The 25,138-nt window shown below is 36.6% G+C and overlaps 1 protein-coding gene across 2 annotated transcripts in view; it reads right to left on the minus strand.

Moving 5' to 3' along the window:
• LOC135072048 (semaphorin-1A-like) overlaps window positions 1-25,138 on the minus strand; it is a 148,893-nt gene that overhangs the window by 70,272 nt on the left and 53,483 nt on the right. For both annotated transcript variants that reach the window (XM_063966000.1, XM_063965993.1), the window contains exon 2: window positions 15,267-15,324. The gene's annotated coding sequence lies outside the window, so the exon portion shown is untranslated. The remainder of the gene's footprint in view (window positions 1-15,266; window positions 15,325-25,138) is intronic.

Genomic DNA, 25,138 nt, shown 5'->3' on the forward strand with positions numbered 1-25,138 from the left:
AGACGGAGATTCGCCTTCTGGGTTTACTTGATAAGCCTCTTTCTTCTTAATATTATCTTGACAAGTTTAGATTGTAAGAGGTCGCAGCATATCTCAAACTTTAACCCTTTAACCTCATCACTTCATAAGCCAGGTCCTAGATTTCGACTCTAGCTCTAGACTAGCTAACAGTTCCTCTATGTGGCTTTCATGTATAGTTATTAGGCATTCTGAATCAAAAAAGTAGCAGCATGCAATTACGTATACAAATTATGAACATACTAACACACAAAAAAACTTCTAAAAACATCGTGGAAATGGCCCATCAGAAAAATTCAGTAAGCTAGGAGAGTTGTGACAGCCTGTCACAACTCTCCTAGGTGTATAAAATGACGACTTGGTTCGAATAATAATTTTTATTTTCTAAACACGATGCGCACACAAAAAATCAGTGCTACATTTTGAGACCTGAATAACCATGCAACTTTAGAAAAAATAACACAACAGTGCACACATACTAAAACGTGATATAAATTGAAATAAAATTTTGAAGAAAAACTTACTTTTCGCATTTTTTTGTACACAGACGTCATATTTACGTAACCGTGCCTCTAGCGTCGCCCGCAGGTATTTAGTCAAGAAGAGCGTCTTAAAAGCGACAAACAAGCGTTTTTACCAGCTTCCTAACTATATTAAGTAAGGAGAAATCGTCCTTGTCACAACTCACCTCTGTCACAACTCTCCTAGGTCTCCCCTAATGATGACAATCTTATTGAGAAGGAATACCGCACTAAAATCGGCCGATTCTAATAGGCCAGTAGCAGCAAAATTTCTGTAGCACGATGATACAGTTTCGACTTTATGATGACGGAGTCAATAAAATAGGAACCCCTCATAAAAGAGGACCAGCTAATATTAAGTAAAGAGGGTAGGCACTTGTAAAATGATGTTGAGTTTGCGTGATGCTTTTTCACGAAAGCACTTTATCTACATTTTATATTTGAGGTGCCTACGTTTTTGCGATCCCATTAAGGCATGAAGGCAGGTGATCTGTTTTGATCTGAAAATTATAGGTCACGCTATTAAGTAGGTATATTACAACGATACTTTATAGAGGCATAACTGAAAGGTATAGGTTTTTATTGGTTACTTTCGTTATGTACTACACACACACCACAGTGCGATGTCTCTAGAACGATTATTTGTTGGCGCATATACATTGTAGGTACTTCTGTATATGGACGTTAATAATTCTTACAATGGCAATGGTGCAATTTAGTAATCGCAGCGATTTTATTCTACTTTCAGAAAAGGTGGCACACGCGAGCACTCAACCGCCACTCGGAAGGGTGCCGATATCAGGCGACACGCAGAACTGGATATCATGGTCTGCTATAGATCGGTATTTTTTTGATAAAATAAAGGTTTTTCAATAAAATTGCTTCTTCTACTCCTTTAATATTAATAAGTCGTTACTTTAGCTACTATTTCAACCCCCCAAACTGCATTGAGTAATGTTTAAAATATGTGTTTTCGGATCACCCTCCTTCGGTGCACGCCCGAAGGTGGCATCAAGTCACGCCACGTCCACAGACACTGGTTAATACATATTCATAGGACCAGGGAAAACACTGCTTTGCTATTCACGTACAAGTTCAATAGGAAATGACTGTCATTCGTCCATAAAATTAAAGTACCAATCGTTATTAATTTATTCGGTACTTTGCAAGTTTATAAAAAGATGTCACGCGGTTGCGCAAGATTTTAATTTTAATATTCAGGTAATACCTGTGGTAATACCAACAAATTTTTAGCATATGGATATACTGGTTTGGTGTTCATAATATGGTAAGTTGTAACTACAACTTGAAGGTGATGATTTTTATCTTTTTTGTAGGGCATAATTGCTGGTCTTTATGTCAAACCAAACTGGCTCCGATTTTCTATATAGAATTAACTTGAGGTATCTAATTTACCATTGCTTATTCCTAATATTTATCTGAGTTGATTGTTCTCTTGGAAAATCTCCTGTAAACACTTTCGCTTCTAAGACAAATAGTAACAAAACGCGTCCCTAAGAACACCTCTACCAAGAGTGATCCAAAGTTCATTTATCTTTCAGCTAGCTATCTGCGCTTTTGTCTTTTGGTAAACTTTCCAAGCTTTGAGCGTTCGAAGTTCTTAGTGAAATAGAAACATTTTGATCTATGCGAGTTTCCATCGTCTCAGTTAACTTGCAACCGCAGTGAACTATTGCAGTTCATAAAAACCACAAGAAGTTGCTTTCAACTTCTTGTGGTCATATCAGAACTAATTAAATAACTTTAGATGTACCTCTGTCTATCAACTCAAATATTCTAAATTAACTTAACCATGCCTAAAATTAACACGTGAATCTCGTCGTAATTTTGGTAAAAGCACCACAATCTGTACACAGATCTCGTCACTTCATTTGCCGGCTAGTTACGGAGTGCATTCATTACTGACCCCTTAATTGCAGCTAATCAATACCCATGGTGTCAGCGGGGGGCACACCGACAATTATGGGGTAAAACGGGGCCGATTAAACAGCGAGGGGAAAGCGGGGAGCCCGGTGACTCATGCGGCGAGACGGCGCCCGCGCCACGTACCGTCTTGCCCACCCCACTTTAAAATTACATCGGCTGACGAGCGTGCCAACAAAACTCTGTATGACTGTACAAGTGCACGCTAAGATTGACAGTTAAAACCTTACACTTGAGATGTGCAACATAAGAGCCAAAATCCAACTGCAGTATTATTCACCGTGCCTACTTGTGCTCGTTATTTTCGGGCACTGAACAGTCAATCGCTGCATTCGCTGCCACATACATTTTGAACTAGACGGCGTTAAGACCCAAAATAGACTAACAGGTTTCCGTATTGGTGAATGTTGGGACTTGGTAGTTGTCTGAACTCTACTTGGAAGGTCTATGTTTCAAAGATATTCCTAACTGAGATATGATATAGATTGAGATTCTGAAACTTCATACGACAAAATTAAATACTTACCTAACTAACAAATACCTCCAAAGTTTATACAATTATGTAGGTACACATAAAATATGTAAAAAGACCTAGTTTGATACTAGGTCTTTAACAGCGTCAATACCGAAAATATTTTGTAAAAATTTACAGTTCATATTTATCTTCGGTGTCATCCCAAGGCAAAATATTTTATACAGGATCACAATTTATTAACTGACATTTACCTACCTATAAAAATGTCATGAAAAATATTTTTGTGCTTCGACGAATTTATAAAATTTTTGATATAAAAAGTCACTGCTTTTAATAAAAATACTTTATTAAAACTATCTTCGAGTTAAATAATTCGCATATTAAGAAGGGTTTTGGGACCGAAATTTACGATAAGTATTTTATAGGCCTTCGTAGTATTAAACTTTATATCTCTTTTATTACTCCTATAATATGGATGTATTTTGTTTTCTGCCAAATAAGAAAATAGTACTACGAGTATTATGTACCTACCTTCCAAATTTAATAAATGCTACCAGTATCTCGGATCAGAACAATAAATGGGCCAGTATTTCTAAAGAAATGTGTTTCAGTCCGGTAAGATGGAAAATCTATCATGATTCATGTGTAAGCAGCGTTTGGCGCGGTCAGGCCCGATCCGACAGTGATAGAGAGGAACTTTCAATATCGGGTCCTTCGCGTTTCCGATGCACATTTATTTAGCAGCTGGGGGTCTACTTTGGAAAACGTATTCGATTTGCGTAACTCCATCTCTCACTTGTAGTACCGAACCTATATCGAAATAGTTTAGCAGAGTACACCACCGTTCCAACAGTTTTAGTAGATGGATACAATAGAGGAGAGTGCAGTAAAGCGTTTTTTATGCATCACAATGATGGGTCACTGCGGCAGACGTTAGCAATGGATTTATTTATGACTCAAAATTTTATTTAAATATTTGATCTAACTGCAAGATAATTTTTATAGAAACTTTCGGTTAGATCTTTTAGTTAGTGCCAAATGAACTTTCATATAATAAGAGGAAGAAATAGTAAGAGTTCACAATTGCAACTTTACATAGCTCTACATAGAGCTTAGTTAACACGTAGTCTTCAACTCATAATAGCAATAATTAAACGACTAAAAATACATGTTAAATCAAAAGTAATGTATGTATGTAAGGGTTAAACAAAACTAAAGTATTACTGTACTTGACATTAACATTTTGTTTTGTTTCCAGGATTGGATAATTCGTATGAAGGTTACGTAGATGAGTGAAATTCACAGCTTTACTTATGAATGTATTAAAACTGTTTTACGCTGAGTAATGTAGGTAGAGTCATGTTATTCTCGGTATGTACGAGTACAAAGGACAAATTAATTTTGTTTGAAATTCATGGCCTAGAGGGTAGACGCTGCCCTGTGGTGGGGGCCCAGTACCTCGTGTTCGGAACGACTTTGATATGTTAACTCTAGTCTGTAGTTATGCTAATAAGTGTAATAATATTCTACTTTGCTGTTCGCATTTTTTCCGAGCAGAAACGCAAAGAAAGAACTCGTATAAGACGCCAGTGGGGATTTTAACTAAATTTTTCGTAATGGTTCGTGAGCTGGCAGAACAACATTCTTAATATTACGGAAAAGTGTCTAATATTGCGGTGGGAACGTGGAAGATTTAATTTCATATGTGCAACACCATTTCATAACATTACTGTACGAGTATGCCGCACGCCCACCAGGATAATGCTAGTGCATTTCATAGCTTGTGGTTTGGCTCAGGCACAGCTCACAAGGCCATAAGTGATGATTATGGATTGACTTAGGTAACGGTAATATTATCTACCCTAATGCTATACAATTACCTTATGTAATAATAGCAAATTCAAATAAAAAGCAAGCAAACGTGATACTTATCAATATTTAAGACAATACTATACGAACCGTTCACTTTGTATTTATTTCCTTAAAGTCCTTAAAGTACTTATCCACTGCCTTTAATGGTCAAAACAAGCCTTATTAATAGAATATAACATATTTTAAGTGAAAAAACATAATATAAGTGAATGAGTGATACGATTGGCGTGATTGACGCCATAAAAGCTAACTAGTGTCAGAAGTAGAAAGGTGTTGACATTTATTTATAGCATTTACGATTGTGTTCAGACATGGTTCTTTATGATGACAGAATATGTTAACTCTATGACACAATCTAGACAAAACCACACGCAAAAGTCAGTTTGTAAAGCGAATTTGCGATATATGTATAGTGAGCGTCGGTCACGACATTGCCTACTTTGGTCTTAGTGTTACCTAATTATGTTGTTAAACATTTGGTCATAGGGCTATTATAGCAACGACAGATTGTTGCTATTAAAGTTAATAAGATGGGAACTTTGGCTATATCAACTTAAAACTAAACCCTCTTTGGGTTCAAAGTCAAAGCTGAATTCCGGTCCGATTTCGGGACCATCTCTAGAGGATCCAAAACCATTTCAACTTTATTTTATTGAGAATAGGATAGATGTCATCGAAATAAGAATACGGCCGGTTGCTATTAGTTTTATTCGTGAATATTTTCTAACATCAACTTTTACGTGGCATGTGTGAGTTTTTAGATTAGAAAACAAACATCATCCGGTCGTGGACGGTGTGAAATATTATTTATTTTGTCTCGGCCGACTAGGAGACGGTGCGGCAGACATGCGGGTCTTATTATAGAGCGGGCGCCGCAAATAAATCGAATCGGACGCGGCGCGACGCACAGAGGCTCACTATCAACTGCACGCCTGCCTAATACGGTTCATGAAATCACTGGATTTCGTGACCAGTTTGGGTAGTTAGTTTAGTGTATGGAAACAAACATTTCCTTTCATTTAGCTGAAATAAAATTCACGTTATGTTGTATGTTTCAGTTATTTTGCGTAGGTTACTTTTAATCCGTAATTGAGTTGACATTCAGAACCGATAACCTTATGATTTAAGTTCTATTATTCGATGATTCCTATTGCCCACTGAGTATGAAACTCAGTGGGTTAGTTAAATCTCAATTTACTGACAAAATCATAACGGCAGCAGTATAATACGTTTTGTAGTGGAAATGTACAGCCTAAGGTAACTAAGTGATAAAACGAATAACGCTACTTATGTAGCAAAGTTCTATTCATATAGCAAAAACTGGTGTAATTAATCTCAAGGATTGATTACTCAGCTTACTGGAAGGATAAATTAGTTTATTAGGAAACTTCTGAGCTAATTTTCTAGATTGACAGTAAGGCTGAGTTGCACCACCAAATTTTGACCGTAACTATTACGATAACCGGGCATTTTTGTATGGAGTTTGACAGATTTTTGATGTTTGTTACAGTTTGTCAAAGTAAGATGGTGCAACCCAGCCTAAATTGTCCCACTGTGCGTCTGCTGCGAATGCAAGACTACATGGTTGCTGTTTTTAGAAACGCTGCGGTATTGTGCGCCTTATGCCGCCAACCCAGCGAGTTTAACGGACTAGCTGGACTGACGTCTGGTACCCACGGCGTTTAGCCATAGGCGGCATTCGAGAACTTTCTCCCATCCAACACACCGCCCGTCTCAGCCTCAGTGAAATTCATAGCCCGAGGGCTCTTTACAACGCCAAACGTCCAAGATAATTTAAACGCTTATTACCATTCTGACATCACAACTAATTTAATACGATAGGTTTATTATCTAATTGCTCTCAGAATCAAGCTGGAATCACGTTTAAGTTTCAACAAGAGCTTTCAATTAAAATCAATGTTTTTAGTCGAGTGCGAATAAAGCCCGATCAAGTAATTTGTTATTTCGGATTTCAAGAGCAAAATCTGATTTAAGCTGTGCAAAGCTTTTGATAACAAGGTATTAGGGAGAGTATTTTGTTTAGTCATCATTACTCACTATTATTTCTCAAATACGGGTCATTATTGTAACAAAGTGTTTAGTGAACACGGGTAATTATAATGATATGCGTAAAGGATTTTAGTATCGAGACGTTCATTATTCGCTTCAGGGACCAGTAAAACCGAGTAAGGTCGTGAAGCTCCTTGCTAATTTAAATTTCACAAACGGTTCTTATTTTGGAACGTTTTAAGTACTTAATTCGGTTCGTTAACATCCAAATTTGTCTTTACACGGATCTTAAGAATAGACTTCTAACGGTATTGCCTGGTCTCATTATTGACACAAGATCTTTTTGTACCTACACACACGGGGCGTAACGACCTCTCACTATTCGGTAAGTTTCCCGGAGTGAGTGAGTGTTGGCTTATTAAGTTGGAGTCGGCTGCCTAATGTTCCACAGCCATTACTTAGTCCCCTAATGGATATTTACTCTCGGAGCAAACATAAAAAGTCACATCTCGGACAAGTCGATAGCTGAGACGTTTGTCGTGACATAGTAAAAGAGAGTGGTAAATTATCTTCTATGGCTTCCTTTTTGCACACGTGTGTTTTTTGGATCAAACTATTAATCACGCTATCGTAGAGTTCTGTAGTTAGTATTGAGTGTTGATCTTTTTTGGATCTCTTGGGTTCGATCTTCAGAGGAGGCGATACGCAAATTGAAAAAAAAAATCTTTTTTTAACTAAATGGAGAGCCATTGAGTCACGGTATTGGGAAAACTGGTCTGGTATAAAGCCTCTTAAAATCGAGTGATTCGTCGTTGGTTCGAAGATATCTTACTGTTTCTTTTTACTATGGTCATACTACAGTAGTGTACGTAGCTACGTATAGTTTGACGCGTAAACACTATTACGACTAGGTGCGTGTGATAAAAGTATATCTGTTACACTTAAGAACAGCCGTAAAACATGATAAATGTTTTAGTTTAATGTTTTTTCACTTTTTACATGTAATAACGCTGATATTTGTTTTATAATAATCTATACTAACGTGTTTGTGGTTACTTTTATGTGCTTTTAAAATGTCAGCTGGAACTATATCGATATTTTATATTAGATCTTCACAGAATGTTCAGTAAATAGTTTTACATGAATGTTTCTTTAGTGGCTGTAATGAATGTGCTTTATTTTCAACCTAAGCTGCATATTATAGGTATTTTGGAACTTGTGCAATTTTTGCCAGATTTTCAAAGAATTACTTAGTAAAAAAGACAATGGCATTAGAAGAAACACTTCCCAATTGGATCAATAGAGGGTATTTGGGGATTACGATTGATCGAACGCTTTCCTTTTCAATGATTAATCGAAGCTATTCTTCTTTCAAAGTAATACAAATACTTAAAGTTATATTGAAGTTCAATATCAATACCATTCTCTTAGTTGGCGGTACCTACATAAGTTTGATATATTTATGAGATATTATCAGGGACCCGCGTGGGTTGAGGTACATTCGCGAGCCCTTGAAACTAGTACTATCTATCTATTTTGTATAATATTTCTGAACGTCATGCGAGCAGTCATCGCTCATAATAATGTAATGTTCGATTTATTTAATGCCTCGTTGTTATTCATAGAAATGATTTAACTTAAGATCCGCTATTATATGTGTTAGAATTATAACCTTTATGACACGTGCTAGTTATAAATTATTTATCTAATAGATATTATGCATATAATAAGCTAGCTCAACTGTTACTAAGACAGTGTTTTAAATAACATAGGAACAACAAAAGGGTTTTGGTTTCTAGCTCCTTTCAATAATTTATAATGTTGCGTCTATACATGGTTTTTTTTCAAATAATTCCATTTATTTACTTCAATCAATAATACAAAATCAATATCAATTCGTATCAGCTGCAATCGTTGGCATATTGAACGATTGGCCTAATTCCCTAAATTGTAACCAATTGGAGCCCCGATTGGTCGCAAGGACTGTTTGTTTGGTACACGTTTCACGCGTTTCAATGATTGAATTTAGTTCTTCTGTATCTGGGTCTTCGGTGCCAGGTCCAGTGGGTAAATGATCGTGTTGCGGTTAATTACTGAGCGGCGCACGGTGGCCCTAGGTGGATTTACAGGGAACGACTTTGTTTCGGCTATGATTTTTCGCTGAAAACGATTGAAGAACAGAGATTCTTCAAACCTTTTCATCGAAAAATCTTTGGGATAAAATGTGTTATTCTATGAGTTAATACTCTCAGGCTTGCAGAGTTGACCAGCGTTTGAAAGATAGGTTTCATTAGGATAAGAGATTTCACTAAACTTTACACTTATTGTGAAATTTTTTTTCGTTAGGGGGTTTTCGTCCAAAAATATAGTAAAAAGATCTAAACAAAAGAGTACGGGCTACTTAGATACAATATGTCCTATGTTCTTTAGATGTAGCGACGGATGTCTCTACATTTCAACCGCCCCCTGCCCTTGCTCCAATTCTCACTATCTTTCTTATTCCACAGATTAAATTTAAACGATCACAGCTTCTGGCCAGATCTTTAACCTCAGTCGTTCGGTGTAAATCCCTTATAACGGTGACATCCCGCTCCACCCTGCGCTCGGCGTCCGCAGCCCGCCCCTATCTCGCCGACTAATTGCACAGGAAAAAGTACCAACTATTAACTAAATTGCCATAGACTGTAATGCCAGTAACTGTTTGCTTCTTATCGCATTGCATTATTGACGCGCTGACGAAGTTAAAGAAGTGAGCGAGCGTTTCTGCTTCCTGCTCGCAGATTGGACGAATAACTCGTGGCAGAGCGCATTTTGAACCAGTTTACGATTTTGGCATAACACAGGTGTTCTTTAAAGTTCCAGTAAATTCTAGATTATATCAGATGCAGAGCTTCATTATGTTTTCCATAGGTATTTTATTTCCTAACTTAAGGTGCCAATGCACAATCGTCATCAAAAAAAAATTCTTACAACGCCCATTGGCTCATAATTACTAAACACAAGCTGAATTTAAACCCTAAGATTTAATCTAAAATGAATTCAAAATTGAATGCGAGGCAAAACGTATTGCAAAAGGTTGAAGAAAAAAAATTTTCGATGGAAGCACCACCTGGACTTTAAATGCCAAAAAAGGACGGCAGTGATCGTTCTGGAACAGGTGGATAGCGACGCGAATGTTAATCTTATAATAATTTTGAAAAATGGCACAAGGGCATAGAGGATTGCAAAAACGATTCCCCTTTGGACTTTGAAGACCAGCCAAGTGAATTTAGCAGTAACTTTTCTTTCGTTTAAAAATCGATTATCAGTCAAGTGTTCTGCAACAAGCTTTACATTTGATAATAATCTGTTAAAAAGCTTTCACCGAAAAGGTTGCTGAAGCTCTCCTATCTGATTGACAGTCTGGGCTAATCTCAGAAACTACTACGGATTCCTTTGTATATTGGATCTACCCCGAGGGGGATTTAGTGCTCGTTTTGCTGAAATGGTTCTGGCATTAACCCTGTTGGAGATACGGGGTTGTTCGCTGTAATTCGCAGTCATGAGATGGTAAACGAGCGGTGCTTAAACATTGGAATAGAGGATAATTAAAAGACGTTTCATCATTAATATATTCGCAGCAGCATCTGCCTATGAGTATTAAAATTCGCCAGGTGTTGACAGAAGTGTATATACGGAAAGGTCAGCTAGTGCAGTGGGCAGGTGAGGGGCAGCTGCAACGGCACGCGTTCCTAATTAGTCAGTCTATGCAGCCCCAAGATAAATTACGAAGACACTTGTGCCAACAATGCGCTAGCTGTAGGTAGTAAGTATATTTTTTACTTTCCTTGCATCAACATCGAATGTAAATACCAATTGTAGTAGAGGAATATCTTTAATAATAATCCCAAAAGACACGTCTTTAAGCTACTTAAGTCATTAACCTACTTATTTCATCTCCAAGGCAATGGGTGAGTAAGTCGCATCTCCCCAAGAATTCCAAGAGCGAAGGCCGCAGAACTCGTTACTAAAAAGAGCACAATATGCTAATGCAGTATATTCATGTCAAATATACTTAATGCAAATCTTCTCTGAGCACTTACCCTTTATCACATTTCGAGTTTGATCCGCGCGTGCTCACCGAGGCTCTAAACATCAATCATCGGGTGTAAGTACAACCGAATGCTTCGATCCACACCATCTCCACCACAATGGGCCAAGTACCTGATATATCATGCATGTTTATCCGCCCTTCATCACTCTTAATTTGGGATTTATGGGCCATCGATCGCCAGTAATTTCAATACTGCGGACAATGCGCACACATTCAGCGCAGGTGGCATGCGCATCATCATAAATTCAGTTTAATTACAATTAAGTTAAATGCCAACGGCTTTCGATTAACCTTCGATTGGAAATTGCACCTTACCCGTTGTTTTCTTTGACGGACACGTGGCATTTAAGGTGTTCTAAGAAACTAATGTACCAATTATCGATAAATTCCTATCATGGAAATCGTTGGTGTGATTGCGGAAAAAACCACAATGATTACGAGGATGTAATAATAACATAACAGTTCATGTTAGTTAGTTATGCGTATACTTCATAACAAACCCAAATCAGATGTTGTTTGTGGTTTAAGAATGCTATTGGTCACATCCACGATTTGCTAGTGACGATGATGTCGGCTTCTAAACAACACCATAATTATGATGATATTTTGCATTATGTAACTTTGATTGCTTTTCAAATTAATAAAAACTAGTTAATTTCTTTAATTATTAAATGTTGGTTTGGCAACAAATCCAAAGTCTATTTTGGTCACGACTGGCATAAAATGCAAATTAATAACTTAATAGAACGTTTAATTACAGCTATCTTTATGGTTTGATTTCCAAATACATAAATGTATAATATTTTTAATATCTTGGGCATATCCCTTTTTACAAAGTTTAAAAGTCGTGCGTAAAGTGTTGAGATATTTGGTGTAGTTGTCCGAAGTTCCCACAATATTTAATTACAAAGCAAATTAAACTTAAAACTTTGCTTGAAATAGCCAGTTAGCTGTATTATTTTGTGAAAAATATGTGCTCGTTTTGTTCTACAATACCTCTGCCCCAGGTCACTCTACATTTAACCAAATCTGACGAATGTATTCGTGGGCACGAGCCCTTTTTGTTTTTAGTCGGTTCAAATGTACCTACATATTGTGATTGTAACCCTCGTCAGCCAGTAAGCCCAGATTAGCAGCTGAAAAGCTAATTTTATTTTCAGAATTTATTATACGTCTGGCTTGGGCGGGGTCTTAGCATGAAGCTATTTTTGCTTTGAATAAAATTTTAATAATCCTTCAACTTTAAGCCTTAGAAGTTTAGACGGCTGGAAAAATATACACCGTCTGGATCCATTTACCTCAACCAATTTTTTTACACACTATTTTTGCATCAAAAAGATATAAAGTGGCCCCTAGACTTAAGGCAACCTTGAAGATGAAAAAGAATTCTGACCTATTTCACGCAACATTATATTACCTAAGCCATTACATCAAAATTACCTTTACCTATTCTTTTAAAATCCACCTTTTGTCCTGTAACACTTTACTTGTTTCGCAGTTCGTCGACAATGCATATGCTAATACCGGCATTTGACGTGACCTCCACTTTTATTTCTCAATCGGAACCAAAGTTTGTGACACGACATGGTTTTGCAATTGTTGAGCTATATTTTAGCATTCAGAACCATATTTCACCTGTTTTACAAATCGTGATCTCGTCACATGATTACGAATACGTGATTTATGGAACTGTTTTGATAGAAAAGGCACATGTGAGCCAAAAAAACGACCGGATTTTGGAAATAATTTATATTATTGCCATCACAAATTGATAAAAAGTTTAGGTGTTCATTTAGCGGATCGTTTATTTGTAAATTAAATTAGTTTTCTATATTTAGTCATTTTAATCAATTGAAGAGATTAGAGTCATAATTGGTAATCAGGCTCCAATAAATGTAATATATTAGCAATTTTAATAGCTCCAAGTCTTACGGAGCCGCCGCACAGTCTGTCATAGCCCCATAGTAAATCTATCAATTTTCCTGCGCGGCGTTTTCCGAAGTCAGCAGTTTGCCTTGAACGCGCATTCCGCTTGCTTCAATTCGCTCCTGCGTTGGCACGTGGACCTTCTAACTATGATGACCAACAGTCATAACTTTATAGGACCGGCAGTATAAATAAAAGAAAATTCAAATTATCATGCTTTTATGGTAACGATGATAATAGTGTGTTCCTTTATTAAACGCATTCCCGTATAATAGGCAATCGTGAAGTTGACTCCATGCATACAAATGTGGGATAATGGGATAATTTCTCTGCGACCAGAAAGGCGGGGTATTTATACCGGCCAAATTAATGAACCTATCGATTAAAATAAAGAGCATTAATTATTGTAGCATAAATAAACTTAATAGTTGGGAAGACATGCATTTTATGAGTAATCAACACATCGTTGATAAACAAAGTTCACGTTTTAATAATTGATTTTAGTTCAATGGAAGCATGTAATTTTTTTTGCGATATAATGTTTTTTCGAAATCCACAATTTAAACTCTTGATCAGCACCTCATCTGAATTGAATGTAGTGTAAACAGTGTAACATTAGAAAATCAGTTTCTAAATTTTAAGAATCCTCAAACAAATATTAAATCTGGAGACCCTACACTAACTAATTATACACTTGATGCAATGCAATCGAACATGCGTCAATCTACTTCAATAGAGGCATGAGAGGCCGGCTCGATTGTTGTAAGTATTACTTACGCAAGCCACTCGAATGTTTTCAGACTTTCTATGCCAGCCCTTAGACAAGTTAATCGCTTCTATTCTTGCGATTATCGATATTGTTATAATATTAGTTTTGCTTTGTATTAGTAAAACAATTCAATAACTTACAAGTCTATTGTAAGCGAAAACTTGCCCGAGTTCAAGTTTAGTTACAACGGATAATAATAAATGCTTATTTAGTTTACGAGCTTTCATTTGTTTATGGTAAAATATTTAATGAATACAAATAAGTTTCATAAGTTTGTTAAGCGAAAGCAGTTATTAGATCGCAAGCTCTTGTTCAGCTCAAGTATTTCGTTTCTATCAACGTTAACGAAAGAAGAAAGCACAGCGCATGGCTTCTAATATTCTATATCCCATTACAGTTTGATAGACGGCAGCTAGAAAGTTGATTAGCAAAAAATAAAATTAAACTTGAAAATAATACGTCTGCGGGCAGCCAGTACGGTTTTTTACGGTTGTTAAGTACGGCGGACGTTAATGACGCCACCATTGGTGCCAATTAAAAGAGCATTGTAAATACATAAAACCATGGCTCATTAAATACGTAAAGTGTGATGTTTGTGGATCAATAATATTTTATTTAGTTTGATTATTGAAACGTTATTTTTATTTATTTCTGCGGCGAATCAGGTGAGGTGTAATTAGAGACTCGTACCGAATCATTAAAATGTTTTATTAATAAACGTTGGCTACGTTCTGTTATATAACGTTACAAGAGCTTATTATATTACATCTATAATTACAGTCTGTCCGCTTACATTAGGCGTCTCATCAGTTGCCCCACGCAGCGCTAAGCCCGCAAGACCCTTATCTCCGCACACACTTCGTATTTACGACTGCCACTCAACAGTCTTGTGAACTTATTAATTCAGTGTCATCGGGATGTTTTGTTAACGAAAGGAACATCTTAATCTTCCAAACAATAAATTAGGGATGTTATAGCGGAACCACGCGGAACCGAATTCGGAAGCGGAGTCTATAATTTGGTTTGTCGGAACAGGAATCGGAGGCGATTACAGAAGAGAGATGCATCATTCGTCAGTTATATTCTTATTAGTTCAAAAATACTGGTGGGTTTATAACTGGGCTTAAGAAGTGTAAACCTGTCTAACACTGGCCGCCGCAACCAACGCGCTGCTATACATATATCGACCTCCGATATATACGATTAAAATTTATCAGAACCGAAATCGGAATCGATGCAAAATCAATCGGAAGTTCCGAAGATTCGGATCCGATTCGAACCTCCGTAACATCTCTACAATAAACTCAACTGAGTGACAAGATACACATTTAATTCCGAGAAAGTTCCTCGCTCCCAAGATTTAACACCTACTTTACGTATTTACGCTAGTATAGGCACTGCTCGAGTCTTTATACCGTTGTAAAAGAAGAAACAGAGATTGCTTCGAATTATTAATTTAATATTCAATTTTCTCGTTGATCGTAAACCTTAGCAATGCTGAAAGCAAAAGCTAGGGGATCGTCTGATAGCCGTATAAATAATATAATTAAGGACCAGTAATATACACGGGTAGCTTATAATGTAACTGCGAGACTTATTTTGTGTGAATTTTGAGGGAAAAATTTAGAAATTACTTACCTGTATCTTTTCTCCCAAATTCGTTGCATTAGATTGGTTTTTCCACTGGGTCGGGTCTCTGCAACAAAGATAATTACATATTTTATTCGTTAAATTGTATTCTTTCATACCTTTAAAGACGTGAAGATAAAGGTATAGGTACATTTTTGCATACATACGTAGGTACTCTACCGAACTTAGCTTATTTTGGGACTGGTTTAAGAGACATATGAATGCCAATCTAAGGCAAGTTTTGTAACAGTGTGACAGTGTGAGCATACCCTTATACGGCTAATAGCTACCGATGTTAAAATGATCAAATTAAAACCCGATCGATACTAAGGCCCAGTTTTTTGATTCATAGTTAAAATAACAAATTGTTAAATTTTGTTACTAATGGTTAAATATTAACAAACTGTTAACTAATAGTTAAAAAATGTACTAAAAGTCAAGGTAACCATTGTTCGAAAAACATTTTTTTCTGATATTTAACCACTTGTCATTTGACATCTGTCAAATTTGACTATTGGTTATTTTAACTACGAATCAAAAAACCGGGCCTAAGTAACTTAATTATTTAGGTAATTATTCAGGCCATCCAAAACGCGTTTAGGATTCATTACATTAGGTAGGTAGTACGGTAATAAATGTAGATGGCACTTGTTTTAGTTAATTACTTAATTTGCATTAAAGTATACTGATTTTTAAAATGTGAATATGTATTCTTGTTCTAATTAGCAATTTATTAGCATTTAAATTGCAATAAAATGTATGCCTTTGTGTTCACACTAATTTGTTGTTACGCAATTAGTTCTTTGTTCTTATGTGTACCTAACACTAGTTTCAACAATTTTTTCTTATCTTATTTTATTTATCACAGAATAAAATAAGTATAAATAGGTAATCGTCTAAACGTTGCCTGTGCAAGCGCAGATGTCTCCAAATTGATACGACATGGCGTCCAGCGCATGTCAAATCCGTGAAATCTAAAGTTTTCTTCATCTGATTACTGTTATGTCATTGTCATGACATAATTTTAGAACAAACATTTAAATCGACTTGTTTTATTTTGAAATATTTACGATTTACATAAAACGTTTCAGTCTGAGTTTTCACTTCACTTTTTAAGTTATTTATACAAGTTGTAGTAAGTTATTGCTTTCAGCATTTAAAAATTTAAGTAGATCTTTTCCATGTAAAAACTTATTTGTTTGGTAGAGTTTCGGAGAGTCTTTAGGTATGGATTAATGTTTTTCTATGATCGGATAGGTAGCACTTGTGTGCTCTACACATCAGTGCTTACTGAATTAATGAAATAATTAAACCAATAGTTAATAATCAGTTCAATTAATACATAGGGGAGGATGGGGGAATTGCGGACGCGGGGTAAATACGGACTAGCAAGTACCTACTCAATCCCTCCCCCCGCGGCAGCCCGGTGCTGTCATCTGTTTCTTTCTGCCATTTTAGTGCCACGCAAAAACTTACGACAGCCGGCTGCGCACAGTTTGAAAGGTAGGTAAAATTTAAAAAAATTGTGTATTTTGATCTAATTTTTAGTGTTTTTTAATTTAAGGGACTGGTCTGAATACTAAGTGATGGTAAAAAGTTATATTATCTATTGATAGCTTTGTCAATGAAGTTTGAATCGCCAATGTTTCTTTTTATGGAATGTTTTCATAACCTACAAATTTATCTCTTTGATTTAAAAATACCCAATTGGGTTAATTGCGGACAAGCCTTGCGGGGTAAATACGGACGTCTGCAATTACCCCTAATTCGATAAACTATTTAAAAATTTACCAATAACTGGTACAAACGGGCAGTAAACAAAAAGCATTCCATCATTTTTACCAGCACACCAGAAAAAAAGAATCTAGAAGAAAAGGAACAAAAGAAATTAGACAAGAAAAGAAAAGCCCAAGAAAAACAAAATAAAACTACATCTAATAAGCTAAAAGGATCAAAGGGTGTAAGAAATCTAAATTATTTTGAAAATGAAGGAAATGTTGATTACTTTTGCATTTATTGTCAGGAAAAGTACTACGTTCATCCACCCGCCGAAGACTGGATTAGGTGTTTAAAGTGTAACAAGTGGGCACATGAGAACTGCACTGCAGGAAGTTCTTCTAAAGGCTTTACTTGTGGTTTTTGTCTGTGATGTGGACCTGTCCGTAATTAACCCAGCGTTAGTCCGAATTTACCCCGAGCGCTGCGGGTAATTAAGGACAGACAAGGTTTTGTTTTTGCTAAAAATATTCCATTTGTTGATTGATCTCGTTTAATAAGTATAACTGTTTTTGTAGATGTTTAACTAAAGATTAATTAATTAATAAAGAAAATCTGATTATTACTAATAGTACGAATGTTGTGCGTTATTTCCCTTCAGCGTCCGCAATTCCCCCACTCTCCCCTAAGTCATTCCACAAACTAAGCTTAGTGAAATTAACCGTGAGACTTCTCAGAACTGGCAAATGGAAACTAATCCTTGATTAGCAACTATTGGATTAATTGGCTTCAGTTTAGCGTTACAATTTACTTGAAAGTGTACAATTCACAATATGCTATTTAGATAGAAATAGTATTTCAATCACAACTGTAAAGATTCTTTAAGGTTTCACTTAGTACGTACTATATTTCTTTTATATGAGCACTGAACCACATACTCATATCAGGCCTCTACACTACAATCAGTCTAGCCAGGCGTGGGGAGTGTAGTCCAAATTCTTCATTTTCCTGAATTTGAATCCGCAATTGATTCGTAAATGCTATCATTTTCAGGCAACGTTTCTGGTCTATTGAAGAATTCACTTGTCTTTCATTTCGTCATTATTAATTAGATATACCTAATGTGTTTATTTGACGAGACGATGTGTTTTAACTTTCAATTTTTAAACGGACCCATATAAGTCCATGCTGAGACATCTGAATTCACGTAATAAATCTTAACGTGTTGGCGAGTATTGTGTAAATCAACGCAAAAATTTGCCCCACGTGGGTAGCGTCCACAAAAGGGCAACTTTTATGTATTTAAAATACTAACTAAGCAATTCAAAGCTAAATAAAGGCCGCAAATGAAGCGTGCTTTACGTCACGTTAGAATATTTATGCATTGTGACAGTGGGTGCGCGACGCGGGGTCAGCAGAGTTGACACTGTGTAGTGTTGTGCAATCAATTACCTAATAAGTTGTGCTAACGAGGGAACTAACGGCTCATCTCCATTTGCCCATTTGTTAGTGTGGGTGAAGATTCTGAGAAGACGTTATCTGGAAATATCGATTAATTAACTATACTTAATGGGAAATTAACTCTGTCACGTTTCACGCTCAAGACGCTGAACCAATTTTGATTAATTTTTGATAATAGGCATATGGGACCTAGAAAATTGACAAAGGTTATTTTTAGTCGCAGAAGGAATTCTATAAAAAGTATTTAATAAAGAGTTAGGTACTCGTTTAAAATTACAGTACGTATCGTCTAACGTTAATGGCGTAGTTTTTAATAATTGACTTATGATCTTAATTTTACCGTAGCTTGGACGTTATTAAATTGTGTAAAACACCTAGATGGAAAACTAAAATGTTTTATAGGTAGTCTACTATACACCTTGTTCTGTTTAAAAAAAATCTTGTTGCTTTGTAATTCATTCATGCATACACGTAATAACCACAAATTAATTATTCGTGGTGCATTACCATTTGCCACATAGTATCACGTAGTCATAATAGGTATTACTATAAGCAAAACCGGTGCGTGAATCATTTTAAGGATGTTCGAATCCTTGCATGTAACGTGGACTTGTATGTAAATGTTGCACACTTGTAGTGTGCAGTGCAAACCCTGGCTATTGTGTGTGCCTACAATGCATTACTAAAATGCCTTCGCAACGTAAATCATGACTTTCCGCACAAAGCCTGTTGACGTTGGTACTTCCTTAAACATTATAATCCTGATAAGCTTACTAAGAACCGTACTTTCAAACGATGTACAAAACACTATTAACGCATTTTAAGCCTGTGCTTCGTTGAATTTCGATATTTTCAATACATAAATAAAAATTGTTGGTTAGTCTCTATTCTCATATTTGAGTGTCATTTCAGGAAACATACCCACCTGTAGCATTCTTCGTATTTTAGATTCAGGTGAAGCTAAATCAGTACGGCCTTTTTGTTGGCCTTAAAGTGATTTAGCTAATGTGTCTCAAGCATCAAAATATGTCTATTAAGGTGTTAATAAAAATATATTTTTGTGGCGGATGGGAAAACCTTGGACCTTGAATTTAGAATTAATGTTCCAATGATAATAGTTTTGGTAATACAATGTGATGTTAGATGAAAATAAACATCAAGTAAGTGGTAGTTTATTTGAACATTAAGTTTTTAACGCAATGAAACATCGCTATTAGACGAAAATGTGTTTTTCGTGTCAGCATTAGTGCAATTTGTTAAAATAATTAAAAGCGTTAATCAATAACTTGCTAGCAGTGAACAAAATGTACATTTAACTCATTAACATCTTTAAAACATTGTATATTTTTAAAATTTAGTAAATATTTGGTGCTTTACAGTTTTTGGTTAGTGACATAATAAATAACTCAAGTGAAAATACTTGAAAGACATTTTATTTCTTAGTCCTAAAAAAATCCACTGTCATTATACAACTTATTTACAAACATCTTTTATTATTTCTTCTCTGTTAAAATAACTGTATAAAACAGCAACATCGAGAAATAAAACAAACCTAATAAACAGCAAAAATCCAAGACGTTTTTTCAATTTTGTTTTCATTAGCTACAGAACAATGAACGGGCAAATAAATAATTGCGTAACGGGACGAGACTGAGTGGATATTGATCCATTTCAGTTATTGGCTAAATAACATCCAACTTGATTATTGAAGCATTGAAGGCCAGTCAAGAAGAAAACGTGACGAGGAACATTTTAATCTCTTTCAGCTTTAAGTTACACTGACATGAAAAAAGTGGTTGTGGGTGCAATAGAGCATGAAAAGTCAAGTTACTTCACCAAGCACATCAATAGCTGTATGAGTGACTCTAAACAATTGTGGAAAAACTTGAATAGAGTTTTAACTAACAGAAAGAATTCAGAGGACTTACCTTCCATGTTCAATGATGCACATCAAACAAATTTACATTTCTTGGATGTGCCAGGTGCTGATGGAGTGTCAATGTCACAGCTCACATTCTTTGAGCACCATAGGCACTGTGGCTCTGCTCATTTCTCATTGCGGACTGTCAGTCCAGAAGTAGTCTTGAAAACTATCAATGGACTCAAATCTAATGCTCAGGGGCATGATGGCCTGTCACTTGACATGCTGTTGCTTACTCTGCCGCATTCACTGGACGCCATTACTGCAATAGTCAACCGATCCATCCTTGACAATAAATTTCCTGATAGTTGGAAAACAGCACTTATAAAACCAATTCCGAAGAATAACCACCCAACATCATTGCGTGATCTCAGGCCAATAAGTATCCTCCCATGCCTCTCCAAGGTGCTTGAGAGGATAGTGTGTGATCAGCTAACCAAATATCTTGAAGAAAACAATATGCTTCCACACTATCAATCAGGTTTCCGGCGAGGCTGTGGGACGGCAACAGCCTTGGCAGATGTTGTTGATAATATCCTGGCTGCACAGGACCAGGGGAAGGTCACCTTGCTACTGCTGCTTGATTTCTCTAGGGCCTTCGATTCAATTAATATACCCTTGCTGCTGTCCAAGATGAGCTATTATGGTCTCGACCCAGGTACTGTCCGTTGGTTTCATAGTTATCTGTCCGGAAGGCGGCAATACGTTGAGCTGAAACACGCAAATGGTACTAGGTCACAGTCCCAACCTCAGGTGGTAACCCGCGGTGTGCCACAGGGCTCAATATTAGGACCCATCCTCTACATACTGTATAGCGCAGACATGGTTACTCAAATCAAACACTGCAACTACCACTTGTACGCTGATGACCTGCAAGTCTATGTCTCATTCAATCCAGCCGGTCATGCGAGCGCGATAGCTTTGCTAAATCGTGAATTGGATAGCATCTCTGAGTGGTGCAAATCTAGCTGCCTCGTTCTGAATCCTGGCAAATCTAAAGCTGTGCTGATTGGCACCCCTAAACAAATGGCTAAGCTGAGAGGTGTTCCACTGAACATTCTGATAAGCGGGGAGCCAGTTGAGATAGTGGATAAGGCCAGGAACCTTGGTCTCATTATGGATGGCCACTTGAGATTCGAAAGCCATATAGCTGACTGCGTTCGGAACTGCTTCTATCGGTTGAGGTTGTTGTATGGTATTAGACCGTACTTGTGTGAAAGGCTTCGAATTTCACTTTGTGAGGCACTGGTACTGTCAAAGCTTAATTACTGTGACACGGTTTACGGACCATGCCTCCTAGCAAGGACTGCAAGACTCATACAGAGAGTTCAAAACTCTTGTGCACGTTTCTGCTTTCATATTCCCCCGAGGACACATGTGTCCCCTTTTCTAAATTCGGCAAACTTGATGAGAATGGAAGCACGCAGGCGGCTGCACTTGACCATCATGCTTTTTGGAGTCATTAACACAAAAAGGCCAATTTATCTGTATGAGAAGTTGGCTTGGGCACAGGATAGCAACAGATATAATAAGAGAATGTGCACACACACCTTTCTCACTCCTCAACATCGCACAGTGGCTTTCAGGGGATCCTTTAGATTCGCAGCCGCGCGGTGCTGGAATGACCTACCACCGCCAATGCGCGCCCTGAAAATTAAGAGTACATTAAGAAACAAGCTTAAAACCTACATAATAGAGATACAGAAGTCAAATGGTCAAAATGTACTCACGTCTAGGTTATGCGCGACACGTGTATGAACATTGTAATTCCAACACCGACGGAGGCCCTGAATGCTTACGCGGCGAGGGGAGAACGTTCGGTGCCCCTGTCCCATGACGTTTTATGCTCCAAACTTTTTGCCACGTCACTTTCCATCTGCGTGGCAGCGCATGCTCATGCACATATTTTTTATTTATTGCAAAACTAAAAATCACCCACTCAAACGGCAGTAAAAATAAAATGTTGACACTTGACGGATGAATGATTGACATGACTGATTGACTTTTTTTTTTTTTTCTTTTTCTCCCAATTTTTAATTTTATTTCAGGACTGTGACTTATAGCCACGGCATGTTGCTTTTGATCTCCGAATTAAAGTGAAGTTGTACCTCCGTGTTGTTTTTTATTAGTTTTTTAAATAATGTAATTTAAGTTTTAGCGTAGTACCTACTTGTTATTATTCTGTGGTTTTAGTATTTGAATTGATGGTGGCGCCCTCTTGCAAATGTCAAAACAACTTCTTCTTTGTTGATGGCGGTGAACTTGTGCATTTTCGCCAATTTTGCTAAAACCCGTATGTGATGGTGGCGCCCTCTATTTACTTTTTTTTTCTTTTAATATTGTATTTTTTTTTTTTGTTTTTTCTCTTTTATTTGTTTTTTGTGTATTGTCTCATCTCATATTTGTTTCCAGCTCTCTCCAAAAATGGTCACCGCAGAATAACAGCGTCGTGTTCTGGTTTTATTTACCACTCCAGAGCATGACACATGCTGAGCGGTGGCCAATTTTGGTTCTAACTTAAACTTGTTTTTGTTATCTCATTCTGTGTGTTATATTTTTTAAGTTTGAACCAAATAAATGTTTTTCTTTCTTTCTTTCTTTCTTTCTTTCTTCTTTAAGCTCACTGTCCCTAATAAATTACAAATAACTTTAAGTAATGAATGTCAGCCATTTACATTACGCGATTATAAAGTATCATTAACTATGCCGAAATTACGTAGTTAAACTGACAAAAACCAAACTCTCCACTTTCAGGCAATTAGAAAATCTACTAATTAACGATAGTAGGAAGCAATAGTTTTCTAACCTAGGTACCTATGTAGGTACCTATTTGTGACAAATCCAACAATTAAGTAGGCAATAATTTTATCATAACGAAAAATTATAATAATAATAATAATAAATACACTTTATTGCACACCAAAGATAAGAACAGAAAGAAAAGGAACACACAAGGTACAACTAGGCGGTCTTATCGCTATGAATTATGTCATTAAAGTCAGGTGATAGTCAGCTGTATGAAATGAAGTAGGTAGGTAGGTATACCTATCAAAATAATTCTTAAACATTTTTGATAAATACTTACTTAACTTACTAATAGGTTAGTTGCCAATCAATATCGCTTTGAAAGTTACCCTAGCTACAAGTGTCGCAAAATCTAGTTAGCGTTTTACAATCGTTAGGAGGCAACTTCTTACGCATGAAATGACAGCAAACTCCAATTGTCATTACTGTCAAAATCACGTAATTGAATTTCACGGCTGTTTAGTTTACGAAAAAAGCATCGGATTGTGCCGGCCAAGTGAACCGGAGCCGGGTCGTCTGGTTACGTCACTGCTCTGTAATATCGGCTACTTTAGATTTAGATCAGTGATGTCAACTGGTTGAGACAATCGTGAGTTGGAACTAGGTTGTCTGGGACAATATGATAATGATAAAATATTAAAGTGTTATTTTTGCTGAGTCAGACCATGATGAAAAAGAAACATTACATTTAAAAGTTCCAGTTAAATGAGTTACCTTATTGGTCAGTGATCAAAAAGGTAACCATGTCTCATTGACATGGATATTTTTCTATCGAGATAGTAAATAAAGTCCGCAACATCTGCTAGTTCATCTGCTTCTTTACTAAGGTTAAATAATGCTTAGGCATCACTAACAATATCGGCTGATTGCGTCGGCTTATTTATTACTAAACCGTTGTTGGTTATTGCATATTTTATTCAACAACTAGATTGGCTTGGCAAATAACGCGGAGTTGCCGTCATAATTTTGGGCACTGAAACGTTGGCAGCCTGCCGATAAATTGAAGCGTGCTTTCTCGCTATATTTTACTTTTTCCTAAAAAATTAAAATAATAAATCGTGAATGAAACAAACGCGTGATGTTTTGATTAAAAACTTTCAAACTTTAATGTTGCGTATTCTATTCAATGTGTTAACTTTTAACGATAGAGGCATCGTACGGATGTAAAATGATAATCCCTAAGATTAACATCTTACTCTTATGGCACCATTAGTAGTGTTTTTAGTTGTATGAACTTGTATTTCATATTGTTTTCCCAATTATCTTAGGGGTGTTTTCCCAAGAACGTAACACCAACCACCAAAAACACCCTTAAGATAATTAATATAATTTAACGTAGAAAGAACTGAGTTTTTGTCTAAATTCTTCTTTTCAGAAAGCATTATGTATTGCTGGATCTGAAATTCGTTACTACAGAGCGTAATCCTATTTTTCCCGTTTAACATAATATTTCTATAATCCCGGATTGGGACGAACGATGTGCAAACACAGTCATGCCAGAAATTCAAATATTATTTTCGTGTTCGTGTTAATACCGAAAGGGACGCGTGGGAATAAAAATAGCCTAGTCGGCAATTGTCGCCTCAAATTATGATGATAGGAACCTTCAGAGTTACAAATTGCTTGTAACAAAGTAAATGAACTTGAAGCAAATCGTTGACCGTTATTTGATGAGAAGAAACATAAGGTCACGCACGCATCATGAGCATTCCAAACCCGAGGTTAATCAGTGCGCCTGAGCCGCTGCTCCGACGGCTCAATTACCCCAACTCAAACCATCCTCATATCTCCAAAGCACATCTCGTCAATTTCGTTATCTATGTCAGCCTTGTTAGCGGGTAAAAGGTAATTAGGTATTTACAAAGACCAAAACGGGCAATGCGTTTGAGCAATCGGATAAGATTGCTGATAGAATAATTGCTAGACATTAAAATAATTACTTCTTAACGGTTGCATTTCAAGATTAATGCAACGATTA

Source organism: Ostrinia nubilalis, chromosome 1 (genome assembly GCF_963855985.1).
Source record: "Ostrinia nubilalis chromosome 1, ilOstNubi1.1, whole genome shotgun sequence".
NCBI classification, from domain to species: Eukaryota; Metazoa; Arthropoda; class Insecta; order Lepidoptera; family Crambidae; genus Ostrinia; species Ostrinia nubilalis.